This window comes from Lontra canadensis, unplaced genomic scaffold, assembly GCF_010015895.1.
Source record: "Lontra canadensis isolate GAN:19392208 unplaced genomic scaffold, GSC_riverotter_1.0 scaffold21, whole genome shotgun sequence".
Lineage (NCBI taxonomy): Eukaryota > Metazoa > Chordata > Mammalia > Carnivora > Mustelidae > Lontra > Lontra canadensis.
Window position 1 is genome coordinate 16,116,359 of NW_022631015.1, and position 10,661 is coordinate 16,127,019.

The following is a 10,661-nucleotide window of genomic DNA, read 5'->3' on the forward strand; positions in this document are numbered from 1 at the left end:
GATGACGCCACAGAAATCACCACCATTGGACTATTTTTGCAACCTCCTGTGTCTGAAGGAATTATCTCAGAAATTCTCAGGGAAGCTTCATAAATATGCCTTGGGTTCAGTAGACTGTGGGGCTAAAACCAAATTTAAGGACCCCTGAGGCAAATTATACGCATGATTAAAACCCTTCATACAAGTCGTAGAATGTAAATGTCTCCATGCTTCTATTTTAAGTTTAATTTCTGTGGTCAACATTTGTTTAGTCATAGTGCTAAGGATTGTACTGATTATTTATCATCTTGACCTCCATCCACTTGGGCTTTTATGGGAAGGATATTATTCGGTGATTTATCATTATGAGCTAGTATAAAACTGAACGAGTCTATGTCAAGGGATGTCAATTCATTATAAACTTTGAACACTGCCAATTTTAACAACAACCGCATTGTATTTAAATGCAGAAAGTCGTTATTAAATGGGTATAGTTCAAGACATGTGCCATTAAAAGCCTGGCTGTCTCCATGAAAACCGAGAAGAGATGAAGGAGAAAAAGAGAACTTGAAGAAGAAATAGTGCCAGAAACAGGAGCCAGGCCATCTTGAAAATGGCTGAGCGAGAGAAACACACGCATCCTCACTTGGAGAGAGTTTGCGAGGGGAAGCTGGCTGGCCAAAGGAGTCATTGGGTTTGTCCCCAAAAGCGCACATAGGAACCCATCTTTACCGTCCAGGGCGGACTGAGAATCTGGACAATTCACGCTTTCGTAACAGCTGCATTTCTTATCGTCTTTGGCATATTTCTTCGGCTTGCACAAAGCCTCTTATCTCGCAAACAGTCTCTCTCTGGACTGCTGTCTCCTTCAGCTGCTTCGAGGCCACGATCTCTTAAATCTCCCAGCTGTCTTTCTTACCTCTCAGCCCATGCTTCCTTTATCTGTCTCTATTTTTTTTTTAATCTTTCCCAGCTGCCACTTTGGGTACAGGGGTTGTCCCCTGGTTCTCTCAGAATGAGACATTTCAGCATGCTGATGTGGGGAAGAGATGGAAGGGTCAAAACTGTGTATTTTTCAAAATTAGCCCCGCCATCTCTCAGGAAAAAACATTTCATCGCAGCTCTCATACAACCTGTGCTCCGTGAATCAACCTGTGCATTTCTGAAATGATGCCAGACGCCCCAGAGTCTTGCACAAAGAAAAGCAAGAGAGAACCACGGGAATCTTAATTGTCTCAAACAGGAGATTTCTCCCCTTTAGACACGCAGATTCTCCGCGGCTGCAGGCTCACCAAGTTTATGTAACACCCTCTCAGTTGGATAAAATGTTAACTGGCATCCCCACTGTGTACAGAAATGTAAATGCTACAATCTGGAGAGAAATTTCATTTCATATTGGAAACTATTTTGTTTCACTTGCCAACTCCCAACACCTCTAGTTGATTCCAAGCTTGTATAATCAATGTAATTGTCTCTGTTCTGGGTAACTCTTTTTTTTTTTTTAAACATATAATTTATTATTTGCTTCAGAAGTACAGGTCTGTGAATCATCAGTCTTACACAACTCATAGCACTCACCATAGCACATACCCTCCCCAATGTCCATCACCCAGCCACACCATCCCATCCCTCTCCACTCCAGCACCCCAGCAACCCTCAGTTTGTTTCCTGAGATTACGAGTCTCTTATGGTTTGTCCCCCTCCTGATCCCATCTTGTTTCATTTTTTCCCTCCCTACCCTGCCTCTCAAATTCCTCATATTGGAGAGAGATCATGTGATAATTATCTTTCTCTGACTGACTTATTTCGCTTAGCGTAATACCCTCTAGTTCCGTCCATGTCGTTGCAAATGGCAAGATTTCAGGGGTTTTGATGACTGCATAGTATTCCGTGTGTGTGTGTGTGTGTGTGTGTGTGTGTGACACATATCTTCTTTATCCATTCATCTGTTGATGGACATCTAGGTTCTTTCCATAGTTTGGCTATTGTGGACATTGCTGATATAAATATCTGGGAGCATGTGCCCCATTGGGATCAGTACATTTGTATCTTTAGGGTAAATACCCAGTAGTGCAATTGCTGGGTCATAGGGTAGCTTGTCTTTAAACTTTTTGAGGAACCTCCATACTGTTTTCCAGAGTGGCTGCACCAGCTTGCATTCCCACCAACAGCGTAGGAGGGTTTCCCCTTTCTCTGCATCCTCGCTAATATCTGTCATTCCCTGACTTGTTAATTTTAGCTATTCTGACTGGCGTGAGGTGGTATCTCACTGTAGTTTTGATTTTGTATTTCCCTGATGGCAAGTAACGTTGAGCACTTTTTCATGTGTCTCTTGGCCATTTGGATGTCTTCATTGCAGAAATGTCTGTTCATGTCTTCTGCCCATTTCTTGATTGAATTATTTGTTCTTTGGGTGTTGAGTTTGATAAGTTCCTTATAGATTTTGGACACTAGCCCTTTATCTGATATGTCATTTGCAAATATCTTCTCCCATTTTGTCAGTTGTCTTTTGGTTTTGTTGACTGTTTCCTTCACTGTGCAAAAGCTTTTCATTTTGATGAAGTCCCAATAGTTCATTTTCACCCTTGTTTCCCTTGTCTTTGGCGATGTATCTAGAAAGAAGTTGCTGTGGCTGAGGTCAAAGAGGTTGCTGCCTGTGTTCTCCTCAAGGATTTTGATGGATTCCTATCTCACATTTAGGTCTTTCATCCGTTTTGAGTCTATTTTGGGGTGTAGTGTGAGGAAATGATCCAGTTTCATTCTTCTGCATGTGGCTGTCCAATTTTCCCAGCACCATTTATTGACGAGACTATCTTTTTTCCATTGGACATTCTTTCCTGCTTTGTCAAAGATTAGTTCACCAAAGAAGTGAGGGTCCATTTCTGGGCTCCATTCTGTTCCATTGATCTATGTGTCTGTTTTTGTGCCAGTACCATACTGTCTTGATGATGACAGCTTTGTAATAGAGCTTAAAATCTGGAATTGTGATGCTGTCAATTTTCGTGTTCTTTTTCAACATTCCTCTGGCTGTTTGGGGTCTTTTCTGGTTCCATATAAATTTTAGGATTATTTGTTCCATTTCCTTGAAAAACATTGATGGTATTTTGATAGGGATTGCATTAAATGTGTAGATTGCTCTAGGTAGCATAGATATTTTCACAATATTTGTTTTTCTAGTCCATGAGCATGGAACATCCATTTCTTTGTGTTCCTCCATTTCTTTCATGAGTACTTTATAGTTTTCTGGGTACAGTTTTTTGCCTCTTTGGTTAGGTTTATCCCTAGGTATCTTATGGTTTTGGGTGCAATTGTAAATGGGATCGACTCCTTAATTTCTCTTTCTTCTGTCTTGCTGTTTGTGTATAGAAATGCAACTGATTTCTGTGCATTAATTTTATATCCTAACACTTTACTGAATTCCTGTATGGAGTCTTTTGGGTTTTCCACATAAAGTATCATATCATCTGCAAAGAGTGAGAGTTTGATTTCTTCTTTGCCATTTTGGATGCCTTTTATTTCTTTTTGTTGTCTGATTGCTGAGGCTAGTACTTTCAGTACTATGTTGAATAGTGGTGATAGTGGACATCCCTGCCATGTTCCTGACCTTAGGGGAAAAGCTCTCAGTTTTTCCCCATTGAGAATGATATTCACTGTGGGTTTTTCATAGATGGCTTTGATGATCTTGAGGTATGTGCCCTCTATCCCTACACTGTGAAGAGTTTTGATCAAGAAAGGATGCTGTACTTTGTTAAATGCTTTTTCAGCCTCTATTGAGAGTATCATATGGTTCTTGTTCTTTCTTTTATTACTGTACTGTACCACACTAATTTGATTTGCAGATGTTGAACCAACCTTGCTGCCCTGGGATAAATCCCACTTGGTCGTGGTGAATAATCCTTTTAATTTACTGTTGGATCCTATTGGCTAGTATTTTGTTGAGAATTTTTGCATACGTGTTCATCAAGGACATTGGTCTGTAATTCTCCTTTTTGATGGGGTCTCTGTCTGGTTTAGGGATCAAGGTAATCCCTTGATGGGATGGCCTCATCAGATGAGTTTGGAGGTTTTCCTTCCATTTCTATTTTTTGGAACAGTTTCAGGAGAATAGGTATTAATTCTTCTTTAAAGAATTAATTTAAATGATTTTAAATTACATAAATGGAATATATGTTTGGTAGAATTTTTGGTAGAATTCTTTAATTCTTTAATGTTTGGTAGAATTCCCCTGGGAAGCTGTCTGGCCCTGGGTTGTGTTTGTTGGGAGATTTCTGATGACTGCTGCAATCTCCGTACTGGTTATGGGTCTGTTCAGGTTTTCTATTTCTTCCTGGTTCTGTTTTGGTAATTTATACATCTCTAGGAATGCATCCATTTCTTCCAGATTGTCAGATTTGCTGGTGTGTAGTTGCTCATAATATGTTCTTATAATTGTTTGTATTTCTTTGGTGTTGGTTGTGATCTCTCTTCTTTCAATCATGAGTTTATTAATTTGGGTCCTTTCTCTTTTCTTTTGGATAAGTCTGGCCAGGGGTTCCTCTATATCTATATCTATATCTATATCTATCTATATCTATATATTTTTTTAAATATTTAAACTTTATTTTATTTTTCCAGTGTTCCAAGATTCATTGTTAATGCTTCACACCCAGTGCTCCATGCGATATGTGCCCTCCTTAATACCCACCACCAGGCTCACCCAATCCTCAACCTTCTCCCCACCAAAACCCTCGGTTTGTTTCTCAGAGTTCATAGTCTCTCATGGTTCGTCTCCCCCTCCGATTTTCCCCAACTCCCTTCTCCTCTCCTTCTCCCACTGTCTTCTGTGTTATTCCTTATGCTCCACAATTAAGTGAAACCATATGATAATTAACTCTCTCTGCTTGACTTATTTCACTCAGCATAATCTCTACCAGTCCCATCTATGTTGATACAGAATTTGAGTATTCATCCTTTCTGATGGAGGCATAATATTCCATTGTATATAAGGACCATATCTTTTTTATCCATTCATCTGTTGAAGGGCATCTTGGTTCTTTCCACAGTTTGGCGACTATGGCCATTGCTGCTATGAATATTGGGGTACAGATGGCTCTTCTTTTCACTCCATCTGTATCTTTGGGGTAAATACCTAGTAGTGCAATTGCAGGGCCATAGGGTAGCTCTATTTTTAATTTCTTAAGAAATCTCCACACCATTTTCCAAAGTTGGCTGCACCAACTTGCATTCCCACCAACAATGTAAGAGGGGTCCCCTTTCTCCACAACCTCTCCAACACTTGTTGTTTACTGTCTTGTTCATTTTGGACATTCTATGTGGTGTAAGGTGGTATCTCAATGTGGTTTTGATTTGAATCTCCCTGATTGCTAATGAGGTTTATCAATCGTATTAATTCTTTCAAAGAACCAGCTCCTAGTTTTGTTGATCTGTTCTACTGTTCTTTTGGTTTCTATTTCATTGATTTCTGCTCTGATCTTTATTATTTCTCTTCTCCAGCTGGGTTTAGGCTTTCTTTCCTGTTCTTTCTTCAGCTCCTTTAGGTATAGGGTTAGGTTGTGTACTTGAGAACTTTCTTGTTTCTTGAGAAAGGTTTGCATTGCTATATACTTTCCTCTCAGGACTGCCTTTGCTGTGTCCCAAAGATTTTGAACAGTTGTGTTTTCATTTTCATTTGTTTCCATGAATTTTTAAAATTCTTCTTTAATTTCCTGGTTGACCCATTTATTCTTTAGTTGGATGCTCTTTAGCCTCCATGTATTTGAGTTCTTTCCAACTTTCTTCTTGTGGTTGAGTTCTAGTTTCAAGGCATTGTGGTCTGAAAATCTGCAGGGAATGATTTCATTCTTTTGGTACCAGTTGAGACCTGATTTGTGACCCAGGATGTGATCCATTCTGGAGAATGTACCATGTGCACTAGAGAAGAAAGTGTGTTCTGTTGCCTTGGGATGGAATGTTCTAAATATATCTGTGATGTCCATCTGGTCCAGTGTGTCATTTAAAGCCTTTATTTATTTGTTAATTTTTTGCTTATATGGTCTGTCCATTTCAATGAGGAGGTTGCTAAAGTCCCCTATTATTATTGTATTATTGTCTATGTGTTTCTTTGATTTTGTTATTAATTGGTTTATATAATTGGCTACTCCCATGTTAGGGGCATAGACATTTAAAATTGTTAGATTTTCCTGTTGGACTAACCCTTTAAAAGTGCCCATCCTCATCTCTTATTATAGTCTTTGGCTTAAAATCTAATTTATTTGATATAAGGATTGCAACCCCAGCTTTCTTTTGCTGTCCATTAGCATGGTAAATTGTTTTCCACCCCCTCACTTTAAATCTGGAGGTGTCTTTGGGTCTAAAATGAGTTTCTTGTAGACAGCACATCGGTGGGTCTTGTTTTTGTTCTTGTTTTGTTTTGTTTTTTTAATCCATTCTGATACCCTTTGTCTTTTGATTAGGCCATTTAGCCCATTTTCATTAAGGGTAACTATTGAAAGATATGAATTTAGTGCCATTTTATTGCCTAGAAGGTGACCGTTACTGTATATTGTCTCTGTTCCTTTCTGGTCTGTTACTTTTAGGCTCTCTCTTTGCTTAGAAGACTGCTTTCAATATTTCCTATAGGGCTGGTTTTGTGTTTGCAAATTCTTTTAGTTTTTGTTTGACCTGGAAGCTCTTTATCTCTCCTTCTATTTTCAATGACAGCCTAGCTGGATATAGTATTCTTGGCTGCATATTTTTCTTATTTGGTGCTCTGAATATATCATGCCAATTCTTTCTGGCCTGCCAGGTGTCTGTGGATAGGTCTGCTGCCAATCTAATATTTCTGCCATTGTATGTTACAGATTCTTACCCTGAGCTGCTCTCAGGATTTTCTCTTTGTCCCTGAGACTTGTAAGCTTTACTATTAGATGATGGGGTGTGGACCTATTTTTATTGATTTTGAGGGGGATCTCTGTGCCTCCTGGACTTTGACGCTTGTTCCCTTCACCAAATTAGGGAAAATCTCTGCTATAATTTGCCCCAGTATACCTTCGCCCCTCTCTTTCTCTTTCTGCTTCTTCTGCAATCCCAATAATTCTAATATTGTTTCATCTTATTGTATCACTTATCTCTCAAATTGTCCCCTCATGGTCCAGTAGTTTTTTGTCTCTCTTTTGCTCAGCTTCTTTATTCTCCATCATTTGGTCTTCTATATCACTAATTCTCTCTTCTGCCTCATTTATCCTAGCAGTAAGAGCCTCCATTTTTTATTGCACCTCATTAACATCTTTTTTATTTCAACTTGGTTAGATTTTAGTTCTTTTATTTCTCCAGAATGGGATTTTATTTCTCCAGAAAGGGATTCTCTATTATCTTCCAGGCTTTTTGGAGCCCAGCTAACACCTTGATAATCCTCATTCTGAACTCTAGTTCTGACATCTTACTAATGTCATATTGATTAGGTCTCTAGCCATTAGTACTGCCTCTTGTTCTTTTTTTTTTGAAGTGAGTTTTTTCACCTTGTCATTTTATTCAGATAAGAATAGACAAATGAGAGAACAAAATACTAAAAGGGTAGCAATGTCCCCAGAAAAATATACACTAATCAAATCAGAAGAGACCTGAAACTGGGGAGGAGGAGAAAGGAGGGTGGGGAAAAAAATACACATATTTATTATATATATATATTATATATATATATATAATATATATATATGTGTGTATTTTTTTATATATATATATAAAATATATATATATATTTTATTTTTATATATATATAATAAATATGTGTATTTTTTATATATTATATTATATTATATATATTATATTATATTATATATATTATTCATATATATCTATATATGAATAAAACAGAGCCACACACTTGATTTTGGGTGTATTTTGGTCTGTTAGAAGAAACTGCCTCCCAAAATTTTAAAGGAGAAAAAAATATATATATATATACATATATATATGTAAACATGATGAAGGGATGAAATATGAGTGTAAAGATGAAAATTTTAAAAGATTCTAAAAAAGGAATTGGAAAAGTTAAGAAGTTGATTGAAAAAAGAAGGAAAAAAAGAGGGAAGAATATGATCAGGCTGGAGACTAGAACAAAGCCATGTGCTAGATTTAGGGTATATTTTGATCTGTTAAAAGAAACTGTATCCCAAAATTTTAAAGAAAGAAAAATCTATACATATACAAAAAATAAGGTTAAATACAATGGAGAGAGTATGACTATAACAATGAAAATTTTAAAAGATTTTTAAAAAGCTACTGATAAGAAAAAATAGTTTAAAACATTAAGGTAGGAAAAAAGAAAATTTCTTAAAAATAGAATAAGAAAAAAGTAAAGTTAAAAAAATTTAACTTTGAAAAACTAAAGAACCATGGGGAAAAAGCCTTGAAATTTATGGGTTGCATTGCCCTACCTCTTGAGTTCTGCAGTTCTCATTGATCAGTGAACTTGGGCTTGGCTGGGTGTTCTTGCTGATCTTCTTGGGAGGGACCTGTTGCCCCTGTGATTCTCAAATATCTTTGCCGGAGGCGAAATTGCACCGCCCTTGCCAGCAGGCTAAGCAATCTGCTCAGGTTCGCCTTTGGAAGCTTTTGTTCCCTGAACGCTTTCCGTAGAGCTCTGGAGGGCGGGAATGAAAATGGCGGCCTCCCAGTCTCTGGCTGGAGGAGACGACAGCTTGGGGCCCCACTCCTCAGTGCACCCTTGGAGAAAAGCCTTCAATCCCTCCCCTCTCCCTGGTCTCCGGCCACGCTCGGAGCTCACCCGGCCTGTGAGCTAGTGTTTCTGTCTCCGGCGCTCGGTGCCCTTTGGAGTCTCCAAACCCAGCTGATTCCTGGCATGCGCTCCTCCCGCTCCTCCTGGAGGAAGGTGAGACTCCTGGACCTGCCACGTGGGTCCCTTCTCCAAGAGCAGTGGCCCAACTGTGTCTTGGATCATGGTTTAAGGGAACCCCAAGCTGAGAGCCCCTTTCTCAGCTCTGTCTCTGCCACAGCCTCCCCCACTCTGATACCTGGGGGCTCTGCCACCCTCAGGCACTCCCGGTTTTTCTGTGACCCCGCGGGTCCTGAAACCCCACTGTCCTGGCAAGGGCTCCACCCCCTGCTTAGCCTCTGGAGCCACGTCTCCCAGTAGAGCAGACTTCTAACAGTCCGGGTTTTGTGCTCTACTGCTTGCAGGGAGCCAGCCCCTCCCCCCATGATCTAGCTTCCTATATGTCGCCTCGGACTCACTTCTCTGCTCATCCTACCTTCCAGAAAATGGTTGCTTTTCTGTTCCTAGAATTGACGCCCTTCTTCTCTCCAATCTCCTGTTGAGTTTGTAGGTGTTCAGAACAGTTTGATAACTATCTAGCTGAACTCCTGGAACCCCATGATATTTAGGTCTCCTACTCCCCTGCCATCTTGCTTGAGTCTCCTCAGGGTAACTCCTGTAAGAGAGTTTTAGTGGTTTTGTAGGTCTGCCAGGTTTTTCTTAACATGATGGGTTCTGAGTGATTAAGAAAATTAGTATAATCTTAGTTTGGGGGATTTTTTAAAAAGATGTATTTATTTATTTTGGAAGAGAGAGAGAGTGAGCCTGGGATGGAAGGGGGAGGAGGAGCAGAGAGAAAGAAACTCAAGCAGAGCATGGAGCATGAGGAGGGACTTGATCCCACCACCCTGAGATCATGACCTGGGCCGAAATCAAGAGTAGGACACATAACTGACTGTGCCACCCAGGCACCCCTTTGGCAGATTTTTTTAAAAAACTGTACGATAAGGGTCTTCAGGACCTCAGCAAAGCAGAGAGGGACAACTTCTGGGCACCACGCTGCTAGGCACAGCTAGGAGATTCTGGCTTGGCACTTGACACTCCTTTATTTCTCCTCAAAAACAAGCTCAAAAGGGACAAATGTCTTGGGTAGTCCCCTAATTCCCTTTGAGGTTAACCAGTATGGCTCTCTTCTCCATTAACCCAGGAAATTTGGACAAATTTGTTAAATATCTTTGTGTTGCTAGTTTGCTGTGAAGATTATGGTTCCAAAGAATGATATCAACCAATGTGAAAGGTAAATCTCTTAATCATACGAAAACACATGCCCACCATGCTCTGAAGTAAATGGTTACTTTATATACTTAATTAAGTCCAGGTTCTTGGGCGAGGGGAAAATCAAGAGGCAAGGTCTATCCAAGTTGAGTTTACTCATTTTGACTGCTTTCTCATTCAGAATAAATTTCTGTGTCTGAATGGATTCTGTAGAAGTCTGCATCGATGATAGTCCACCAGAAAGAATGGTTGAACTGATACCCACATGTGCACACACCTCTCCGGGTTACAAGGAACGAGCTCTTTCTAGCGAGTACTAATTAGATAAGAGTTTGGGTCCTGATAGAAATAGTTTGTGTTAGGATAGAGCTCTATAACTCTGAAAGATGAATTGGGATCTTACAGTTCCAAAAATGTATAATTTAACTGGATCAGTTCAGTGCTTCCTAGCCCTCGGGCAGACAAATCATGCAGCCAGTGGATGCTACAAATTACAATTTAAGAGTGAAAAGTGAAAAGTTGTAATTATTTTTCATTTTCAGAGTCATTCTTACTCTTTTTTTTTTTCTTGGTCGTAATTGAATTCCATTATCTTGTTCTACTCCAATGATGTCAACACTAAAATCAACACTTTATTGGGCATTGTTGGGCATTT